At 46.0% G+C, this 23,946-nt stretch overlaps 1 protein-coding gene across 2 annotated transcripts in view; it reads right to left on the bottom strand.

The window, feature by feature from the left end:
• The window catches only part of LOC137320253 (neurocalcin-delta), a 357,975-nt gene that overhangs the window by 219,478 nt on the left and 114,551 nt on the right, over nt 1–23,946 (bottom strand). Inside the window, exon 2 of one of the 2 annotated variants that reach the window (XM_067982028.1) lies at nt 16,819–16,875. The exons of the other annotated variant lie outside the window; for it this stretch is intronic. The gene's annotated coding sequence lies outside the window, so the exon portion shown is untranslated. The remainder of the gene's footprint in view (nt 1–16,818; nt 16,876–23,946) is intronic. 2 annotated transcript variants of the gene reach the window in all.

Here is a 23,946-nt window from a genome sequence, read left to right as displayed (position 1 = left end):
GCCGCCAATGGTGGAGTGATCAAAATCAGGGATGCGCAAGAGGCCAGAATTGGAGGAGCGCAGAGATCTCGGAGGGTTGTAGGGCTGGAGGAGGTTACAGAGATAGGGAGGGGTGAGGCCATGGAGGGATTTGAAAACAAGGATGGGAATTTTAAAATCGAGGCGTTCCTGGACTGGGAGCCAATGTAGGTCAGCGAGCACAGGGGTGATGGGTGAACGGGACTTGGTGCGAGTTAGGAGTTGGGCAGCAGAGTTTTGGATGAGTTCAAGTTTATGGAGGGTGGAAGATGGGAGGCCGTCCAGGACAGCATTGGAATAGTCAGGTCTAGAGTTAACAAAGGCATGGATGAGGGTTTCAGCAGTAGATGAGCTGAGGCGGGGCGGAGACGGGCGATGTTACGGAGGTGGAAGTAGGCGGTCTTGATGATGGAGCAGATATGTAGTCGGAAGCTTATCTCAGGGTCAAATGGGACGCCAAGGTTGCAAATGGTCTGGTGCATGGAACAGAATCATGGAAAAGTTTCGACACATTCAGTAAAGCCATTCGGCCCATCGTGTCCGTGCCGGCTGAAAAAGAGCTATCCAGCTCAATCCCACTTTCTAGCACTTGGTCCGCAGCCCTGTAAATTACGGCACTTCAAGTGCACTTCCAGGTACTTTTTAAATGAGTTGAGGGTTTCTGCCTCTACCACCCTTTCAGACAGTGAGTTCCAGACTCCCACCACCCTCTGGGTGAAAAAAATGTCTCCTCAGCTCCCCTCTAATCCTTCTACCAATCACTTTAACTCTATGCCCCCTGGTCACTGACCCTCTGCTAAGGGAAATAGGTCCTCCCTATCCACTCTATCTAGTCCCCTCATAATTTTATACACCTCAATTAAATCTCCCCTCAGCCTCCTTTGTTCCAAAGAAAACAACCCCAGCCTGAGACAGTGGTCAGGGGGAGGGATGGAGTCAGGGGTCTGGGGAACGGAGTTTGTGGCGGGGACTGAAGACAATGGCTTTGGTCTTCCCAATATTTAGTTGAAAGAAATTTTTGCTTATCCAGTACTGGATGTCAGACAAGCAGTGTGACGGATGAGAGACAGTGGAGAGGTCGAGGGAGGTGGTGGTGAGGTAGAGCTGGGTGTCGTCAGCGTACATGTGGAACCTGACATCGTGTTTTCGGATGATGTTGCCGAGGGGCAGCTTGTAGATGAGAAATAGATGGGGGCCAAGGGTAGATCCTTGGGGGACTCGAGAGGTAACGGTGCGGGAGCGGGAAGGGAAGCCATTGCAGATAATTCTCTGACTACCACTGGATCGGTAAGAATGGACACTAACTGAGCTAAACTGTAAATCTGTAAGTAAAGCTGACATAAAGAGCTAGGTTGGATTAGGCACAGGAAGCCTTTGTGACAGGCATTTTGGTACTGTACTTCCAAATCTACTTGCTACCTAGAGCCAAGGACAATGTTATTTTTTGCCAATGTTATTTTTTGAGTGATTGCCCAACAAGTTATTTTGTTGCCTCATGTTTCTATATAAATTACAAGGACTATCTTATACTCAGTGCTATTTTTATACACAGTCCACAGGCTACTGAATCGTTCACACAGTCCACATGTGACACATCTAATACAGTCACAGATACTATTTTTGACAGTGTAGAATCATAGAATCACAGAATCGTTACAGCACAGAAGGAGGCCATTTGGCCCATCGGGCCCATGCCAGCTCTTTGTAAGAGCAATCCAGTTAGTCCCATTCCGCACCCCCCCCCCCCCACCCCCGCTTTCCCTGTAGCCCTGCAAATTTTTTCCCTTCAAGTATTTATCCAATTCCTTTTTGAAGGCCATGATTGAATCTGCCTCCACCACCCCCTCGGGCAGTGCATTCCAGATCATAACCACTCGCTGTGTAAAAAAGTTTTTCCTCATGTCGCCTTTGGTTCTTTTGCCAATCACCTTAAATCTGTGTCTCCTGGTTCTTGACCCTTCTGCCAATGGGAACAGTTTCTCTTTATTTACCCTGTCTAGACCCTTCATGATTTTGAACACTTCTATCAAATCTCCTCTCAACCTTCTCTGCTCTAAGGAGAACAACCCCAGTTTCTCCAGTCTATCCACGTAACTAAAGTCCCTCATCCCTGGAACCATTCGAGTAAATCTTTTCTGCACCCTCTCCCTGGCCTTCACATCCTTCCTAAAATGTGGTGCCCAGAATTCATAGAATCAGAGAAAACTTGCAGCACAGAAGGAGGCCATTCAGCCCATCATGTCTGTGCCAGCCGAAAATGAGCCACCCAGCTTAATCCCACCTTCCAGCATTTGGTCCGTAGCCCTGTAGGTCACAGCTCTTCAGGTGCACATCCAAGTACTTTTTAAATGAGTTGAGGGTTTCTGCCTCTACCACCCTTTCAGGCAGAGAGTTCCAGACCCCCATCACACTCTGGGTGAAAAATTTTTCCTCAGCTGCCCTCTAATCCTTCTACCAATTACTTTAAATCTATGCCCCCTGGTTATTGACCTCCCTGCTAAGGGAAATAGGTCCTTCCTATCCACTCTATCTAGGCCCCTCATAATTTTGTACACTTCAATTAAATCATCCCTCAGCCTCCTCTGTTCCAAAGAGAACAACCCCAACCTATCCAATCTTTCCTCATAGCTAAAATTCTCCAGTCCTGGCAACATCCTCGTAAATCTCCTCTGTATCCTCTCGAAGGCAATTCCATCTTTCGTGTAATGTGGTGACCAGAACTGTGCACGGTACTCAAGCTGTGGCATAACCAGTGTTTTATACAGTTCCAGCATAAAATCCCTGCTCTTATATTCCATGCCTCGGCTAATGAAGGAAAGTATTCCATACGCCTTCTTAACCACTTTATCTACCTGTCCTGCTACCTTCAGGGATCTGTGGACATGCACTCCAAGGTCCATCACTTCCTCTACACCTTTCAGTATCCTCCTATTTATTGTGTATTCCCTTGCCTTGTTTGCTCTCCCCAAATGCATTACCTCACACTTCCCCAGATTGAATTCCATTTGCCACTTTTCTGCCCATCTGACCAGTCCATTGATATCTTCCTGCAGTCTACAGCTTTCCTCCTCACTATCAAACACACAGCCAATTTTTGTATCATCTGCAAACTTCTTAATCATGCCCCCTACATTTAAGTCCAAATCATTAATATATACCACAAAGAGCAAGGGGCCTAGTACTGAGCCCTGCGGAACCCCACTGGAAACAGCCTTCCAGTCACAAAAACACCCATCGACCATTACCCTTTGCTTTCTGCCACTGAGCCACTTTCCCTTGGATCCCATGGGCTTTTACTTTTCTGACCAGTCTGCCATGTGGGATCTTGTCAAAAGCCTTGCTAAAATCCATGTAGACTACACCAAATGCATTACCCTCATCGACCCTCCTTGTTACCTCCTCAAAAAATTCAATCAAGTTAGTCAGACACGACCTTCCCTTAACAAATCCATGCTGACTGTCTTTGATTACTTTGTGCCTTTATAAATGACGGTTTATCCTGTCCCTCAGAATTGATTCCAATAATTTGCCCACCACCAAGGTTAGACTGACTGGCCTGTAATTACTCAGTCTATTTCTTTCTCCCTTTTTAAACAACAGTACAATGTTAGCAGTCCTCTAATCCTCTGGCACCACGCCCGTATCCAGGGAGGATTGGAAAATGATGGTCAGAGCCTCCGCTATTTCCTCCCTTGCTTCTTTTAACAGCCTGGGATACATTTCATCCAGGCCTGGTGATTTATATACTTTCAAAGATGATAATCTCCTTAATACTTCCTCTCTCACTGTGTTTATCCCATCCAATATTTCACACTCCTCCTCCTTAACTTCAATCCCTGTATCAACCCTCTCTTTTGTGAAGACAGATGCAAAGTATTCATTAAGAACCATACCCACATCTTCCACCTCCACATATAGTTTACCTTTTTGGTCTCTAATAGGCCCAGCTCTTTCCTTAGTTATCCTCTTGCTCTTTATGTATTTATAAAATATCTTTGGGTTTTCCTTAATTTTATTTGCCAGTACTTTTTCATGCCCTCTCTTTGCTTTCCTAATTTCCTTTTTAATTTCACCCCTGCACTTTCTACACTCCTCTAGGCTTTCTGTAGTATTGAGTTCTTAGTATCTGACATAAGTTTTCCTTTTTTGCCTTATCTCACCCTGTATGCTCCTTGTCCTCCAGGGGGCTCTGGATTTGGCAGTCCCACCCTTTTTCTTTATGGGAACATGTTTACTCTGAACCCTTCAATCTCCCCCTTGAATGCCTCCCACTGCTCTGACACTGATTTACCTTCAAGTAGCTGTTTCCAGTCCACTTTTGCTAAATCACTTCTTAGCTTAGTAAAATTGGCCTTTCCCCAATTGAGAACTTTAATTCCTGTTCTATCTTTGTCCTGGAGAATTGGATACAATACTCCACTTGTGGTCGAACCAGTGTTTTATAAAGTTTCAACATAACTTCCTTGCTTTTGTACTCTATGCCTCTATTTATAAAGCCCAGGATCCTGTATGCTTTTTTAACCGCTTTCTCAACCTGCCCCGCCACCTTCAACGACCTGTGCACATATACCCCCAGATCTCTCTGTTCCTGTACCCCCTTTAGAATTGTACCATTTAGTTTATATTGCTTCCCCTCAGTCTTCCTGCCAAAATGTATCACTTTGAACTTCTCTGCGTTAAATTTCATCTGCCACGTGTCTGCCCATTCCACCAGCCTGTCTATGTCCTCTTGAAGATATCCTCCTCACTGTTTACTACATTTCCAAGTTTTGTGTCATCTGCAAATTTTAAAATTGTGCCCTGTACACCCAAGTCCAAGTCCAAGTCATTAATATATATCAAAAAAAGCAGCAGTCCTAGTACCGACCCCTGCGGAACACCACTGTATACCCTCCTCCAGTCTGAAAAATAACCGATCACCACTACTCTCTGTTTCCTGTCACTTGGCCAATTTCGTATCCATGCTGCCATTGCCCCTTTTATTCCATGAGCTTCAATTTTGCTGACGAGCCTGTTATACGGCACTTTATCAAATGCCTTTTGAAAGTCCATATTCACCACATCAACCGCATTGCCCTCATCGACCCTCTCTGTTACCTCATCAAATAACTCTATCGAGTTAGTTGAACATGATTTGTCTTTAACAAATGCTGAATCAGGGGAACAGCTATAGGTGTATTGAATACAGAACTTGACACATTTATCAAGCACTCTGTAACACTGTGCCATGGTCAGCCCATTGTGACAGCAGCTGTGACACAGACTGTGAACTCTGCCAAATGAAGCTTTTCTTTGAAGCAGTGAGGCATATAATGAAAGAAATAGATTTTCTTTTACAAAAAGCAGTGACTGTCACTAGAAATATGAGACACTTTACAGGTCTGCTAATGTAATCTTATCCCTGGTGTTTAGCTGTGTTTACATCTGAAGTGATTCCAATACATTGCACTCTGGGTACCAGTCCAAAGTGATGGTTGCAGTGTTAATAATTCCACAAATCTCAAAATCTACATTGCACCTGCTACCTTGGCAAACAATAGCCCCACAATGTTACATCCATTCACTTTCTCCGGGATTCAAAGAGCACAGATTAACTCAGGAATTCTGGTTCACCTGCTGAACAATCTTATCCCAATATTCAGAGGGACAAACTGGTGGGCAGGGTGTTTGCACACAAGAGTGCACTTCAGAGCAGAGTCTGAGTCAGATTTACTCCAGAAGGGTCTCTGTTTTATAAATTAATGCTTTAGCAAAGTGACTCTGGCTTCACCACAAAGCATTTCTATTGAGCGTGATGCAAAATGGCGAATGGCCAGCCCACTAACTCTGAACACTGCAATTGCTTAAAAGCTCAAAGTGAGAACCCAACAGGCAAGATGAAAGGGCACAATTTTCATAACAATGGCAAACGTACATTGAATATTCAGTTATGGTCCTGACTTTCTGCTGTAGGATAGACTTAACACATTCTTCAGAAATCCCTCTCCCTGCTATTTTAGCACAGGCATTAAACAAATAAATAGGCCAATTAAAGTAACAGAGAGATATAAATTTTAGATAAATTTCAGCGTCCCGTGGGATAATTTCAGGGCATGGCTTTTTTCTCCATTTTGGTAAATCTAAATAGTCGACTCACCTTTTGGTCTTGTTTTATTAAACTTTAGGTCATTGGATGTTCACCTCGCTCTCTAATATGCCACAAAGCAGATTACTCCTTACTGTATTTCTGCACCAATCATATGGATCCCAGCGGATGTGTGCGGAGCTGCACAGCACCACTTCTTTTGTAAAATAAGGAGATAGAAATAAGTATCTTTATCCTTATTGTCTCCGATCAAGTTGTGATCAGTAATGCAGTTAGAAATGGTTTATATATGGCGTCATTCAACCAAGGTTAAATAAAATAGCAGATGCAGTGTCAACATGTGTTCAACTAAAGCATGGGGGCCAGAAACGAAGCTGCCACAAGGAAATAACACTTTATTCCACATCCTTTTATTTTCATTAAACACTTTGTGTTTGTAGATCACAGGCAGCTGGCGATGCACGTTCATTATGTGGAGCAGGACTCCTTGAAAACAGAGGTCGAGAAACTGATTACAAACCCACTGGTTTTCACTTTATGTCAGACACAAAGTTAAAAGCTGTAACCCAAGGAACTGGGAGATCATTCTTGAGATCCATAATTGTGTGGGCTGAAAGGAGATAGTCCTGAATTTTAGTTTATTGCACTTGACACAAAGTCTATTATAATTTTATCAATGAGGCACAAAGGAAAACAAATCTGCTTTCACATTTTTGTTGGGTTTTAATTTTTTTAAATCCTTTTTAATTAAAAAAAAAGAACTTTTGTGTTCTGGGGATTTTGTCATTGGTGTCGGCTTCAAGCATTCCCAAGGTCAGGTTCAGCTTGGTCAAATGGAGAGTAGGACTCCCTCTACGTTGCCCTGTTAACATAACTTGTGCCCAGCCTCAGAAGAGAATCCCTGGAATGTTTCCAATTTCTCCACCAGCAACTCTTATGACCACTGAGTGGGATTTACATTTTAGCGCCAGCTTGTAGGCAGTTTCATCATGAGGCCCTGTACTTGAAAAATAAACTGCTTTGAAATTACCCACACACTTCACCCCTACGGTCAAGAGAGAAGGCCAATCTATTAGAGTTGGATTCGAACCAAAGTCAGAGATGGCAAGTTTACTGTCGGCATCTCCACAGTGTTTCCTATCCCAGGCTGAACTGGTTTTTGTAAAGATTTCACTACACCTGCATTACACCATCTTTTAAACAAATCTCAGGATAATCTGCCTTAAATTATAAATTTTCCAAATGCACACTCCTGACACACTCCTCGCCCGATGGGAGCACATAACCGGAACATCTATTATTTCTAAGAGAAAGTAAATTTGGAAAATTGGCCCTCACAATTTTGGAAAGGCCTGTCCATTCGGGCACACAGTTTAGAATTGAATGTGGCTGATGTTGGTGAACAAATGTTCAACAAGTTAATAGGACATTCCTCTGTCCACTATTTTAAAGGTGGAATTAACCCATTCAAATACTTGAAAGCAAGACTTGCATTTATATCGCACCTTAGCATGTTTCTCAGAGACTTCTCAAAGTGTTTCACATACAATGAAGTAGAATAACTTATGTAGGCAAATTTGGCAGCCTTTTTGCATGCAGCTAGATCCCACATACACCAATGAGTAAGTGACCAGACTTGTGCTCCAGAACTAGCCGTGTCTCTAGCCAAACTGTTCCAGTACAGCTACAACACTGGCATCTACCCGACAATGTGGAAAATTGCCCAGGTGTGTCCTGTCCACAAAAAGCAGGACAAATTCAATCCGGCCAATTACCGCCCCATCAGTCTACTCTCAATCATCAGCAAAGTGATGGAAGGTGTCGTCAACAGTGCTATCAAGCGGCACTTACTCACCAATAACCTGCTCTCCGATGCTCAGTTTGGGTTCCGCCAGGACCACTCGGCTCCAGACCTCGTTACAGCCTTGGTCCAAACATGGACAAAAGAGCTGAATTCAAGAAGTGAAGTGAGAGTGACTGCCCTTGACATCAAGGCAGCATTTGCCCGAGTGTGGCACCAAGGAGCCCTAGTAAAATTGAAGTCAATGGGAATCGGGGGAAAATTCTCCAGTGGCTGGAGTCATACCTAGCACAAAGGAAGATAGTAGTGGTTGTTGGAGGCCAATCATCTCAGCCCCAGGACATTGATGCAGGAGTTCCTCAGGGCAGTGTCCCAGGCCCAACCATCTTCAGCTGCTTCATCAATGACCTTCCCTCCATCATGAGGTCAGAAATGGGGATGTTCGCTGATGATTGCACAGTGTTCAGTTCCATTCGCAACCCCTCAGATAATGAAACAGTCCGTGCCCACATGCAGCAAGACCTGGACAACATCCTGGCTTGGGCTCATAAGTGGCAAGTAACATTCGCGCCAGACAAGTGCCAGGCAATGACCATCTCCAACAAGAGAGAGTCTAACCACCTCCCCTTGACATTCAACGGCATTACCATCGCCGAATCCCCACCATCAACATCCTGGGAGTCACCATTGACCAGAAACTTAACTGGACCAGCCATATAAATACTGTGGCTACGAGAGCAGGTCAGAGGCTGGGTATTCTGAGGCGAGTGACTCACCTCCTCACTCCCCAAAGCCTTTCCACCATCTACAAGGCACAAGTCAGGAGTGTGATGGAATACTCTCCACTTGCCTGGATGAGTGCAGCTCCAACAACACTCAAGAAGCTCGACACCATCCAGAACAGCCCGCTTGACTGGCACCCCATCCACCACCCTAAACATTCACTCCCTTCACCACCAGCGCACAATGGCTGCAGTGTGTACCATCCACAGGATGCACTGCAGCAACTCGCCAAGGCTTCTTCGACAGCACCTCCCAAACCCGCGACCTCTACCACCTAGAAGGACAAGAGCAGCAGGCACATGGGAACAACACCACCTGCACGTTCCCCTCCAAGTCACACACCATCCCGACTTGGAAATATATCGCCATTCCTTCATCGTCGCTGGGTCAAAATCCTGGAACTCCCTTCCTAACAGCACTGTGGGAGAACCGTCACCACACGGACTGCAGCGGTTCAAGAAGGCGGCTCACCACCACCTTCTCAAGGGCAATTAGGGATGGGCAATAAATGCTGGCCTCGCCAGCGACGCCCACATCCCATGAACGAATAAAAAAAATCTATTTTTGGCAACGTTGGTTGAGGGAGAAATGTTGGCCAAAACAAGTACAGGAGTTAATGCTTCTGGCACTATAGGGGACAGAGTAATTTCATATAAATTGATTAACTGTTTGTACATTAATATCACTAGGTGTAATTCCCAGGCTTAGGTATGCTAAACCCATCTGAGAGATTTAATGCATCAATGATGCAAAAACTATAAATCATACATCACCATGACAAAAATATATTTTTGTCTGTATTGGATTACTGATTTGAATTCCTAACTAGTAATCGCACACAAGGGGTTAATAACCTGGATTCACACCGAAAATGACTAGCTGGTTCCATACACATTCAGGGTGGAATCCAGGTCAGCTGCCTGGATGAGAATCAATGGGGTATTACAATATGTATCATAGAGTCCAGAGGTTTTGATATGCTAATGTAAATTGAACACAGAGGCAGTGGATTTTACCTGTTTTACAGTATCTTTGATGGCTTTCCAATTATCTCAGATATTTCAAACGGGGGACAACATCCTTTGACTCATAGAATCATAGAATGATACAGCACAGAAGGAGGCCATTCAGCCCATCATGCCTGTGCCAGCTCCATTCCCCTGCTCTTTCCCCATAGCCCTGTAAATTTTCCCCTTCAAGTATCTATCCAATTCCCTGTTAAAAGTTATTATTGAATCTGCTTCCACCACCCATTCTCGCAGTGCATTCCAGATCATTATAACTCGTTGCTGAATTTTTTTCCCTCATGTCACCTCTGGTTCTTTTGAAAATCACCTTAAATCTGTATCCTCTGGTTACTGATGCTCCCATCACTGGAAATAGTTTCTCCTTATTTACTCTATCAAAACCATTCATGATTTTGAACACTTCTATCAAATCTCCTCTTAACCTTCTCTGCTCCAAGGAGAAGAAGCCCAATTTTCTAGTCTCTCCACTTAAATCTTTCATCCCTGGTACCATTCTAGTAAATCTCTTCTGCACCCTCTCTAAGGCCTTGACATCCTTTCTAAAGTGCGGTGCCCAGAATTGAACACAAAGCTCCAGCTGGGGCCTAACCAGTGTTTTATTAAGGTTTAGAATAACTTTCTTGCTTTTGTACTCTGTGCCTCTATTGATAAAGCCATGGATCCCATATGAATTTCTAACAGCCTTTTCAACTTGTCCTGCCACCTTCAAAGATTTGTGTACATACACCCCCAGGTCTCTCTGTTCCTGGACCCCCTTTAAAATTGTACCATTTCGTTTATATTGCCTCTCCTCATTCTTCCTACCAAAATGAATCACTTCACACTTCTCTGTTAAATTTTACCTGCCATGTGTCTGCCCATTTCACACTGTATACTTCCCTCCAGTTTGAAAAACAACCGTTCACCGCTGTTTTCTGTCCTTTAGCCAATTTTGTATCCACGCAGCCACTGCCCCTTTAATCCCATTGGCTTCAATTTTGCTAATAAGTCTATTATGTGGTACTTCATAAAATGCTTTTTGAAAATCCATATACACATCACCCTCATCAATCCTCTCCGTTACTTCATCAAGTTAGTCTAACAAGATTTGCCTTTAAATCCGTACTGACTTTCATTTATTAACCCATACTTTTCAAAGTGCCAATTAATTTTGACCCGGATTATTGTCTCTAAAAGTTTTCCCACCACTGATGTTTAGGCTGACTGGTCTGTAATTGCCGGGTTTATCCCTCTCCCCTTTTTTCAACGGGGGTGTAATATTTGCAATCCTCCAGTACTCTGGCACCATCCCCATATCTAAGGAGGATTGGAAGATTGTGGCCAGAGCCTCCGCAATTTCCACCCTTACTTCCCTCAGTAACCTAGGATACATCCCATCCGGACCAGGTGACTTTTCTACTTTGAGTACTGCCAACCTTTTAAATACCTCCTCTTTATCTATTTTTATCCTCTCCAATATCGCTACTACCTCCTCCTTATCTGCTACAATGGCAGCATCCTCCTCGATGGTGAAGACAGATGCAAATTACTCATTTCGTACCTCAGCCATGCCCTATGCCTCCTCAAGAAGATCTCCTTTTTGGTCCCTAATCAGCCCCACCTCTCTACTATTTATATGTTTATAAAAGATTTTTGGGTTCCCTTTAATGTTAGCTGCTAATCTATTCTCATACTCTCTCTTTGCCCCTCTTATTCCCTTTCAGTTCTCCCCTGTACTTTTTGTATTCAGCTTGGTTTTCTACTGAGTTATGACCCTGACATTTATCATAAGCCACATTTTAATATGTCCGGGCTAGAAATTCGGCCGTGTGGTGCCCATTTCTCAGGCGTTGTGTGGCCTTCTGAAGTTCCAAAATGGCATCTGGAATGTGCGCGTGCGCTTCTCGCGTGACGGACACCGGACGCAATCTTGGTAAAGGGGTTCGCGCAGGCACAGATAACGAACGCCAGCAGCATGTAAAGTAGGGAGAATATGCGTTAGATCAGTGTGCAACGCTGATTTAAAGGGATAGACACCATTTTGGCACTCCACGCTGCAGCCAACGCATTGACTTAACCACAACCATCTGAACATGTCTTAAAGTACCTGGAGGGCCCCCCCGCCAGCGCTATTTAAAGGGACCATGCAGGATTTACAGGTTCATTGCTGGATTATTGTTTCTGGCTGCTGATGCGTTTGTACCTGTTTTTGGAGGTCTCCTATACTTGAATACTAGGACTAGGGGACAGAGCCTAACATTTAAAGACAGGACTTGCAGGAGTGAAGTTAGGAAACGCTTCTACACGCAAAGGGTGGGAGAAGTTTGGAACTCTCTTCTACAAACGGCAGTTGGTGCTAGCTCACTTGTTAATTTTAAGTCTGAGTTTGATAGATTTTTGTTAACCAAAGGGTATTAAGGGATATGGGGTTAGGTCACAGATCAACCATAATCTCATTGAGTGGTGGAACAGGCTCGAGGGGCTAAATGCCACTGCCACTTGCTGCCTCCTGTTATGCGCCACCTTCTCCTGCGAGAAAGCGGGACGTGTGTCGGTGAGTGCTCTGCAGGATGTTTGGGTGCTGTGCCTGTCATGGTTGAATAGCTGCCAGTGTGTGTGACCTGTGAGTTGTGGGTGTGTAGCTTGCAACAGTGGTAAAGTGTGAGGGTGAGAGGAAGCATCTGATTGAAAGAGTTTGTTGGTACGTGGGTGATGGGGGGGTTTAGTGCGTGGAACACTGGATGCGGCCGGATCTAGTTCTGGGGAATGGAACGGGGCAGGTGGAGCATGTTTCAGTGGGGGAACATTTGGGGAACAGTGATCATAATATCATTAGGTTTAGAATAGTTATGGAAAAGGACAAGGAACAATCAAATGTGAAAATACGAAACTGGAGGAGGGGCTAGGTAGTTAGTTGGTGGGAGACGCCACTTGGCACTTGACCTCACTCACCTTGACCACTCGTGTCAAAGCATTGAACTCGTTCCTGTACTGCATCCACATTTGTGATGCTATGTGCCTGGCATTGACTTTGTCCCCCACTGCCTCTTGAGTATATGTCTGGAGAGCCTCTTGCCCCCCCTGCGGATATCGGATGTCCCTCCTTCTGTCCACCTCTTGCACCAAGAACTCCAGTGAATCAGCAGAGAATCTTGTTGCACGCTCTAGCAGGCCTGGTACAGACTGAGATCGGCAGATTGGTGAGGTCTGGAGTGCAGATTGGAGGATGTGGGATTTAGTAGTGTGCAACCTTTATTCAATGTTTTAACATCACTCATCAGTGTGTAAACATAGGGATGGGACCTGCATCTGTGTTTTACGTGTGTGATGTCTGATCTCCGTTCAATCTCCGCGCGGACCCATATCTTATATTTTGCTCTTATACATATGGTGCAGGCTGCCTTTAAGAGGTACGAGCAACTCAAGCAAGATTTGGGCCCCCTTGCTGGTGAGAAGGGCTGACGCTGGAGAGAACGTCACAGTTCGGCCTCCATACTGCGCTACAATCAGGTAAATAAGGAGGCAGCACGAATCTAACGAGCTGCCTGCGCCGGAACCACCGGACGCGTGATAATTGGGCACCGCGATGCCCGTGCCCGGATTCGGGCCTTATCCAATTTAACCCCCTACAACTTTAGTCATCCAGGGAGCTCTAGCTTTTTATGCCCTTCCTTTCCCACTCATTGCAATGTGTCTAGTCTGCACCCAAACTATCTCCTCTTTGAAGGCCTCCCGTTCCTCATTTACTGTTTTATCTGCCAATCTTTGATTCCAATCCACCTGAGCCAGATCCCCTTTTCAGCTCATTGGAATTCGCCCCTCCTCCAGTTTAGTATTTTCACATTTGATTTTTCCTTGTCCTTTTCCATAACTATTCTAAACCTGATGATATTGTGATCACTGTTCCCCAAATGCTCCCCCACTGAAACATGCTCCACCTGCCCCACTTTATTCCCCAGAACTAGATCCAGCACTGCTTCTCTCCTTGTTGGGCTGGAAACATACAGGATCAAGAAAGTTCTCTTGTACATATTTCAGGAATTCCTCCCCCTCTTTGCCCTTTACACTGTTACTATCCCAGTCTATATTGGGGTAATTGAAGTCCCCCATTATCACTACTCCATGGTTCTTGCATCTTTCTGTAATTTGCCTGCAAATTTGCTCCTCAATCTCCTTCCCACTATTTGGTGGTCTACAGTATACACCCAGTAATGTAATAGCTCCTCTATTGTTCCTCAATTCTAACCAAATAGATTCTGTCTTTGACCCTTCAACTACATCATCCCTTTCCGGAGTGCAAAAACAGTATCTTTGATCAATACTGCCACTCCCCCCACCCTCCTCTTTTTTTATTAAGTACCCAATCCTGCCCTTCTTTGAGCCAGATCTCCATTATTGCTGCTATATCATAGTCCCATGTGGCAACTTGAGCCTGCAGCTCACCAACCTTATTTACCAGGCTACGTGCATTTACGCATGTGCACTCCAAACTCATCCTAGACTGTCTCGCATTTGCCCCCTGTCTGACCCCTCCTATTTCTGAACTATTCTTTACTCTAGTGCTATTTGTCCCTCCCAGTCCGATGTGCACCTTGTTTCTCCTCTCTAATGTTACATTCTGGTGCCCCCCCCCCCTGCCAAATTAGTTTAAACCCTCCCCCACAGCACTAGTTAACCTCCTCGCGGGAACATTGGTCCCAGCTCTGTTGAGGTGCAACCCGTCCATCTTGAACAGATCCCTCCTGCCCCAGAACTGATCTCAATGCCCGAGGAATATGAAGCCCTCCCTCCTGCACCATTTCTCCAGTTACACATTAACCTGTCTTATCTTACTGTTCCTATACTCACTAGGATGTGACACTGGGAGTAATCCGGAGATTAGTATCGTTCAGGTCCTGCTCTTTAACTTCCTCCCTAGCTCCTGAAACTCTGACTGTAGGACCTCGACCCTTTTCTTTCCTATGTCATTGGTTCCAACATGGACCATGACTTCTGGCTATTCCCCCTTCCCACTGCTGAATGTTCTGCACCCTCTCCATGATGTCCTTTACCCTGACACAGGGGAGGCAACACACCATGTGGGACTCACATCTGCAGTTGCAGAAACGCCTGTCTGTCCCCCTGACTATCCCCTATAACGGCTGCATTTCTACACATTGCTGTGCCCCGCTGTGCAGTCCTTTGCCCCACGGTGCCATGGATTTGCTCAGGACTCCGCTCCCCCGAGCTGCCGTCACCCTCATCGGTATTCAGCACTGAAAACCGGTTTGTGAGTGCCACACTCCCGGAGGATTCCTGCACTGCCTGCCTCTTCCTACTCTGCCGGATGGCCACCCACTTACTATCCTCCTGAACTCTCTGGAGCTGCGGGGTGACCACCTCCTGGAACGTGCGGGACAGGAAATTCTTAATCTCCCATTTGCCCTGCAGTAACTCCAGACGCTCCTCAAGCTCAGAAACCGTGAGCTCAGGTTCGAGCAGCTGGAGGCACTTCCTGCACACGTGGTTATCCAGGACACGTGAAGCATCCTGGAGTTCCCACATGGCACAGGATGCGTAGGCAATGGGTCTCAGCTGTCCCATCATTTTATATATATACGTACGTCTCGTATGTTTTATATATGTTTTAGTTTAGTATCCTCTTAACTCCTATTTATTATTTATATATACCATATTTTAATTTAATACAATTCGGATCCCTTTAATGATGTTATCCTCTACTTACTTAATTTTAATTTTGTCCCCTTAGATGTAATTAATTAGATTGTTTATTTATATATTTACTCTTGTCCGTTGGTTTAAAGTACTTGGCTCCTCCTTCCCCCTCTGCACCTAATTCCCACTCTCACCAAATTCCCATTTTTTAAAGTCCTCACTCGGTTTGCAATTCATTCTGTTGAGCAGTTTCACCCAACTCCTGTCCTTGCCAAGCTCTACGCTCAAAGCTCTGTGCTTTTGCAGATATCCCTCTAATATGTACCTTTCAGAATCACATTAGTCACAACTGGTCAGTCAACCTCCACCCACAATAATTAACACCTCGTCAGGGACCCACATACAGCTGATTGACTGTTAATTGCCACTGACTTACAGGTTTTTTTTTTAAGCACAACTGATTAAACGTGAATCGTACAAAAAGGACAGAGAAACTTATTAAATTAAATCATAATATTACCAGTCATAAATCATAATATTATTACTGATGTTGCCTACACTCTCCAGTCCTTGAGGTGCCCACCGGTCGCAGAAAGCCTCAAGTGTACCGGCGTACACCATGTGCTCCTTCTCCAGGCCACCCCGGGCACGGTCAGGGCCGCGGAAGAGGCCGGCAGCCAGAGCGGATCGCTTCTCGGCCTTTTGGCTAAGATCAAGTGTAGTCAGAGTGTAGAGCTTTGGCTTGTAGAGCTTTGGCTTGATGTAATGTCACTGCAAGGAATCTGGAATGAATCTGTAAGGCAATAAGGCACCCCAGAGTGTCAGAAAAAAAAAAAAAAGACCCTGCCCATGGGCCACGTCCAACCTGGACCTGTCAATGGCCACCTTGACCAGGCCCAGGAGCAGACCCACGAGTAGGTCCTCTGACTCGCCCCCTCCCTCCACCCCCAACTCCGCACCGGGCGGCCAAAGTTAGAAAACTAAGTTAAATTTCAGTTTGAGAGCAACACATTTTCTGTGCTACTTAGTCAGCATCTGTCTAAGGTGTGGACCCTTCATCAGAACACAGAAGGCTTGCAAATACGCTGCTTTGCACTGAATACTGTTCATTTACCACAAAAAGGCAATGAGTTAAATGGCCAATGAGACTGTTTTCGATGGTGTTGATTGAGGGATAAATATTGAGCAGGACAGAGAGAACTTCCCTGCTCTTCCTCGTGGGATTTTTACATCCACCCGAGAGGGCAGACAGGACCTCGGCTTAGCGTCTCATGTGAAAGATGGCACCTCAAACAGCGCACTGACCCAGATTCCCAATATTCGCTCCTGTCATGGGAGCTGGGAGCACAGATTCATAAAATTTAACTCTTATATACATTGTCCTGCCACCAAGTACATCACCGCACAGAAACTGCCTTGCAGCCACTCACCAACTAATTCTCATATTTTATTTTCGTTTCTTTTCCTACCTGGGATTTATCTTTACTTATTTCTTCTTCAGAGCTGGAGCTTTGGGCTTCTCTTCACTGTAAGAGGCAGAAACAACAAAATTCGGAGTCTGGTAAATATACAAACAGAACAATAAGAGCAAGTCATTACGAGTTCACGCTTCAGACAGGGAGCATTACCTATCGGGAGCACATATTTGAAATTCGGGTGAGTGTGGTGGATGAGTTTCTAACCGTAAAGGTTAGAATATGGAGCGCCACATTTGCCTGACTTCCCAATATGTGCTTCCGGCAGATGAGGCTCTCCACAAGAAGCACAAATTCAGAAAATTACCCTTATTGTGTATAAAATACAATGTTCACTACAAGCTCATACACTCCTTACAGTTTTTAAAGGTGGCATCGTGCTGACGATTAGTAAACTTCTATGACAATTGTATGAATATTCCGTACATATACAAGTATGTAAGTTCAATATATAATTAGAATCATAGAATGGTTACAGCACAGAAGGAGGCCATTCAGCCCATTGAGCCCATGCAGGCTCTTCATAAGAGCAATCCAGTTATTTCCTCTCCCCCGCTCTTTCCCCGCGGCCCTGCAAATTTTTTCCCTTCAAGTATTTATCCAATTCCTTTTTGAAAGCCACGATTGAATCTGCTTTCAACACCCCCTCGGGCAGTGCATTCCAGATCATAACCACTCGCTGTGTAAAAAAGTATTTCCTCATGTCGCCTCTGGTTCTTTTGCCAATCAACTTAAGTCTGTGTCCTCTGGTTCTCAGCCCTTACACCAATGGGAACAGTTTCTCTCTATTTACTTTATCTAAACTCTTCATGATTTTGAACACTTCTATCCAATCTCCTCTCAAGTCCCTCATCCCTGGAACCATTCTAGTAAATCCTTTCTGCACCCTCTCCAAGGCCTTCACATCTTTCCTAAAGTGCGGTGCCCAGAATTGGACACAGTACTCCAGTTGTGGCCGAACCAGTGTTTTATAAAGGCTCATCATGACTTCCTTGCTTTTGTACTCTATGGCCCCGATATTAGAGTGGAGGCAGGATGGCAGCGGGGGTCAGTGGCTAACCCGACCAATAAAAAATGTCCATTTCCCACACGATCGCGATTCAATTCGTGCCACTTAACATGGCTTCCGGGTTTGCCGTCCGAAAGCTGCGCAGCGGGCGGACTGCACACCCCATCACAGGCTGTCAGCTGGAGGAGCTCCATTTAAAGGGTCAGTCCTCCAATGGCTACTCCTGGAGCAAACACCCACACACCACAATGGAGCAGCCCAGGGGCAAGGCTGCTCCAAGGTTCAACGATGCCTCACTCCAGGTGCTACTGGATGGGGTGAGGAGGTGGAGGGATCTGTTTTACCTGGCAGACGGGAGGAAGTGCCCTGCCTCCGCCACCAAGAAGGCCTGGCTCGAGGTGGCAGAGGAGGTCACCAGCAGCAGGCCTTGTAAAAGAACAGAAGGCACCTGGATCCAGTGCAGGAAGCGTTTCAATGACCTAACTAGGTCAGCCAAAGTGAGCACACTTACTCATTCTCCTACACTCCGTCTTCCACATCACTGCCCCCACCCCACAACTCATTCTGCACTGCCAACACTACTCTATCACATCACTCCTCACACCCACTCAAAGCTCATCCTCAACTTACCTTCACTTCCTCAGCACTTCCTCATCTCCCCGTTACTCACCCCACCACTACCACTCGACCCAATCCTCATACAATGTGATGTCTCTGTCTCATACTCACCCTCTGATGCATCTCTTTCACGGTCAGCCTCACCCAAACCAATGCATTCATCAGTTGGTCATGCCACCATCACTCACTCACAAGTCTGTACTTTCTCCACTTCCAGGAGAAGAGAGCTCAAATGCACGGGAGAGGGCGAGGACCAGAGGGGGGCCGCAATAAATCGTCGTACTTACAGACGCGGAGCAGGAGGCGTTGGAGCTAAGCCACACCCTCGAGTGTCTGTCCGTCGGGGACGCCGAGACTGGCACCCGACAAACGTCTGGTGACATAATTTTAACATTCATCATACACAATATCAATTGATGTTAACAATGCTTGTCATCTTCAACACCTCAGTATGCTCACCGCAACATGATACATCTGTGATGATGCTTAATATTGCCTTCTGTTCTTTTACAGGGCCTCAGCGACTGCTGTGATGGCAGAGGGCGATACCTCAACGGACCTGCCGGCCTCTGAGGGGGCACCGTCACATCTTAGTGAGCCATCCACCAGCGCAGATACTCACACCTCGGTGTGTCCTAGTCCTCAGTTAGCTGGGTTGGCACCTGGTGAGTCACCACACACACGAGCAGAAGCAGACCCTGGAGGCAGGGGCAGCTGTGGAGAGTCCGTGTCGGTGGGATCACTCCTCTCCAGGCTCTGCTCAGCTGGACGCAGATGCTGAACCCTGGGGGACATCCTTTAAAAGGAGAATGATCGAGGGGCAGCAGCACATTTGCGAGGTGCTGGAACAGAGGATGGAAGAGTCCAACTCCTGCATGAGTGGAATGGTGGCACAGGTACAGGAGGGAATCTCTGAGATACTGTCACAGGGACATGAGGGCATCTCTGAGATAGTGTCGCGGGTAAGTGCGGAAATGTCTGCGATGGAGAGAAGGCTGGCCTCCATGGAGCTTCAAGCTCAGCTCACAAATGAGTCCATTCAGGCCCTGACAACGGCCCTTTGGACTCAGGGTGAACAACATTCTGCCACCTCAAACAGGCAGACAGATACACTAGCACTGGTCTTAGAAAGCATCGCACATGTCCTCCAAACTGTTGTCCAGGAGTGGTGTGCCCTGGCCCAGGGAAGGGATGATGACGAAAGGGGACATGGAAGTGGGGACGCCACTCAATGTGCTCCCACATCTCACCCGTTGCCCCCACTCTCAACCAGTACCCGCAATGTTGCCTCCTCTCCAGGTGGTTGAGTCTGCCCCTGCACAGGTGCAGGTGGAGCAGTCTTTGGAGGGGCCCTCACGGGCACCAAAATCCAGAGGGCGTAGGCCCAAAGCATCTAATCGGTCAGGGCATGAACAAGAGCAACCTGCCACTACCTCTGCTGCAGCCACAGGAGAAGCACCAAGTGGAAGTAGTCGGAAAAGAAAGACGAAGGTTTTGTGAGCATGAAGGGTATTCACAAGGGTGTTTGACGGTTGGTCGTGTTTTTTATTTATATTTGATTTTTGTTAAACCTCACATTAAATTTCATAATTCTCACCACCACTGCCATGTCTTGCCCTTTCTTGACTGGCTTTTGTGAGAGGGCCCTTTCATGAGGTTCACCATGAACAGCGACACTTGATGCCACTCATTGGGTCATTTTACAGTGGGATTATGTGTAGTTGCAGGACTGTTTTGTGCGGGGCGGTGGGGGTGCGGGTGGGGGCTGGTGTGGGCGCTGCTCTGTCCAGGTGGTGTGAGGACTGGACTATTCATACTGTCTGATGTTAGGAGAACTGTTCACATATCAGTGACTCCCTGGCCTCACGAGCAGCCAGATGAGCCACTGCTCTGCCCTCCTCCTCCTCCATGTAGGTGGCAGATGTGGATGGGGCCTCCTCAAGTGGCACCCCTCTCTGTTGTTGCCCTCTGTGCTCTTGAGCAGGTCCCTGTGGCGCAGCACTGTGTTGTGGAGCTCCAGGTGGTGGAGGTGGACGCCGTGCCTGGCGAGGCTGGTGATGTTGTTCGTCCTCGGATGTAGTGGTGAATGCAGCCATGACGCCCTCCATCCTGACGGTGTGAGTTTGAGGGGGTCCGCAAAGTAGTTAAATATGTGTGAACAGAAGAATTTTAAGTGGAAAGTAAGAATTTTCAGTGCAAACACAACAATCTCGCAGCCAGAACTTTTTCTGAAAGAACTGAGTGCCCTGCTGCAAGAAGTGATCTTTTCTCCCCATCTGTCAAATAAGCATTTGAATCTCCCACTGGCTGCTGGCAGAAACACATCTGGTAGAACAGGGAGTGTTTCCCACAGCACGGGAAACACGCTGAGGATGTTTGAAAATCGCACCCCTGCCTCAATGTGGAGAAAATTAAATACTTCAAGTACTTAAACTATCTAAACAACTGTGTAAATGATCATCCCGCCGGCTTTCATTGCCGGTGGGACTTCCACATTCGGGAGGTGCGCACACCCAGACGCGTCAATGGGGAACCCGGAAGTCTGCGGGTTGGAGCCGGGTTCCAAACCCAAACGGGATCTCCCCGATTTTCGGAGCTCCCCCCCGCTCCCATCGCACCGGCTACTTCCCAGGAAAATTGTACTCTATGCCTCTATTTATAAAGCCCAGGATCCCGTATGCTTTTTTAAAATCGCTTTCTCAACCTGCCCTGCCACCTTCAATGATTTGTGCACATATACCCCCAGGTCTCTCTGTTCCTGCACCCCCTTTAAAATTGTACCATTTAGTTTATATTGCTATCAAGTTTTGTGTCATCTACAAATTTCAAAGTTTGCAGATGACACGAAACTCGGAAATGTAGTAAACAATGTGGAGGATAGTAACAGACTTCAGGAGGACAGAGACAGACTGGCGAAATGGGCAGTCACGTGGCAGATGAAATTTAACGCAGAGAAGTGTGAAGCGATACATTTTGGTTGGAAGAATGAGGAGAGGCAATTTAAACCAAATGGTACAATTCTAAAGGGGTGCAGGAACAGAGAGACCTGGGGGTGTATGTACACAAATCTTTGAAGGTGGCAGGACAAGTTGAGAAGGGTGTTAAAAAAGCATATGTGATCCTGGGCTTTAATAAAGGCACAGAGTACAAAAGCAAGGACGTTATGCTAAACCTTTATAAAACACTGGTTAGGCCTCAGCTGGAGTATTGTGTTCAATTCTGGGCACCACACTTTAGGAAGGATGTCAAGGCCTTAGAGAGGGTGCAGAGGAGATTTACTAGAGTGAGGGATGAGGGACTTCAGTTATGTGGAGAGACTGGAGAAGCTGGGATTGTTCTCCTTGGAACAGAGAAGGTTAAGGGGAGATTTGATAGAGGTGTTCAAAGTCATGAACAGTTTTGACAGAGTAGATAAGGAGAAACTGTTTCCAGTGGTAGAAGGATCATTAACCAGAGGACACAGAGTTAAGGTGATCGGCAACAGAGCCAGAGGTGACATGAGGAAACATTTTTTTACACATCGAGTTGTAATGATCTGGAATGCGCTGCCTGAAAGGGTGGTGGAAGCAGATTCAATAGTAACTTTCAAAATAGAATTGAATAAATACTTAAAGGCAAAAAACTTACAGGGCTGTGGTGAAAGAGCTGGGGAGTGGGACTAATTGGATAGCTCTTTCAAAGAGCCGGCACAGGCATGATGGGCCGAATGGCCTCCTCACGTGCTGTACCATACTTTGATACTATGACTAACAAAATGACAGTAGGCTTGATGGGTCAAAGGCCCTACCCCTCTTGTTAGGTTCCTGCAGAGTCTAACACAATGCAGATGCTGCTGTTTTCTTAAAAGCTAAATAGTTGGTTCTGTGCCAATAAATTCCTTGGAATGAATAATTCTCCATCCTCCATAGTCTCCGTCATCTGTTATTTCTCTGCTGCCGTAAGGCAGCTGCTGCCAAAACTGAACACTTCACTCAAATGAAACGCTGCTACTGGTCTGTAGCATAACTGAAAGTTTCTCTACGGATAAGCATCATTAAGCCTACATCAATCGTAGCACAGTTCACACGTGTAGCCTAGGTATCAGTGGCGAGGGATCCGATACTGGCTGGCTCAATTCAATCAGGCCTGTCCCTTAATAAAAATAGAAAATGCTGCAAATACTCAGCAGGTCAGTCAGCATCTGTGGAGAGAACAGACAAGCTAACGCTCATCACAAAGGTTACTCTTGAAACGTTAACCAATTATTAAGGGACAGACAAGTTATTTATTACACAGCCACTAATGCATTAATCGTGTGCTTAATTACCTGCACAAAATCCCAGTTTGCAACAGTCACGTCAAAAGGAGCTTTCGTTTCACGATAAATCGTTCTGCTTTAAGTGCCAAACTGGGAAGAACATTACTGCAGACAAGACGAGTCCAACAACGGTCATTAACACAGCTTTCTCTTCAACTTTTGTTAATTAAGCTTCCTCATGTAGTCAGGACCCTCCCAAGCCACATTCCCCATCACTACTCACTCTGAACATTTTTAAACAGCAAACTTATACAAAAGGATGTCAAGTATAATTATACTTTTTTTTTACAAAAGGCTACTGATACTCTGCTTTATTCAAGTTACAGTCCTTGTGGTTATGAGTATGTCTTTGACTAATTCTTTGACCACTGTTTGTGGTGAGGGTCCCTATTAATCGAACACAGGAGCCTTGTTCATCACATTTACTTTAACGACCGACACATTGGGCCCTACTGTCCTCTTAACAAATCCTCACACAAAAAATAATTACATCCCTGTCAACGTAAGCACTAGAAAATGTATACGTGACGAGCATCAGTGAGGGGAGTCCACTTCGTTCTTTGACTATTTATCCCTGGAGTAACAATTGCTTTTGGGAACCAAGCAATCATTTTTCCAGACTTGAGCCTAGAAGTGTGGCGACATGGGACTTCACCGCCACCCTCCCCCCACCACCCCCCACCTGTCTGACCTCGCCGTGACCCCCTCCCAAATCCCTAGCCGTTGGGGGGAGGAGCGCACAAGCTGGTCTGGCAGAAGATGTAGAAGCCTCCAATGTCATTCGCTGCTGCTCCCTCATATAAACAGTAACTAATCTCCCTTGGATCGATTGCCATTTGAATGCAAACACAACATGTATTTATACAGCGCCTTTAACCGAGTAAAACATCCCAAGGGGCTTCACAGCAGCGATTATCAAACAAAATTTGACACCGAGCCACATGAGGAGATATCAGGACAGGTGACCAAAAGTTTGGTCAAAGAGGTAGGTTTTAAGGAGCGTCCTAAAGGAGGAGAGAGAGGCAGAGAGGTTTAGGGAGGGAATTCCAGAACTTAGGGCCTAGGCAGCTGAAGGCACGGCCGCCAATGGTGGAGCATTGAAAATCGGGGAGGTGCAAGAGGCAAGAATTGGAGGAGCGCAGAGATCTCTGGGGGTTGGAGGAAGTTACAGAGATAGGGAGGGGAGAAGCCTTGCAGG

Source organism: Heptranchias perlo, chromosome 3, assembly GCF_035084215.1.
Source record: "Heptranchias perlo isolate sHepPer1 chromosome 3, sHepPer1.hap1, whole genome shotgun sequence".
In the NCBI taxonomy this organism is placed as follows: domain Eukaryota; kingdom Metazoa; phylum Chordata; class Chondrichthyes; order Hexanchiformes; family Hexanchidae; genus Heptranchias; species Heptranchias perlo.
This window is presented reverse-complemented; position numbering and strand designations above follow the sequence as displayed.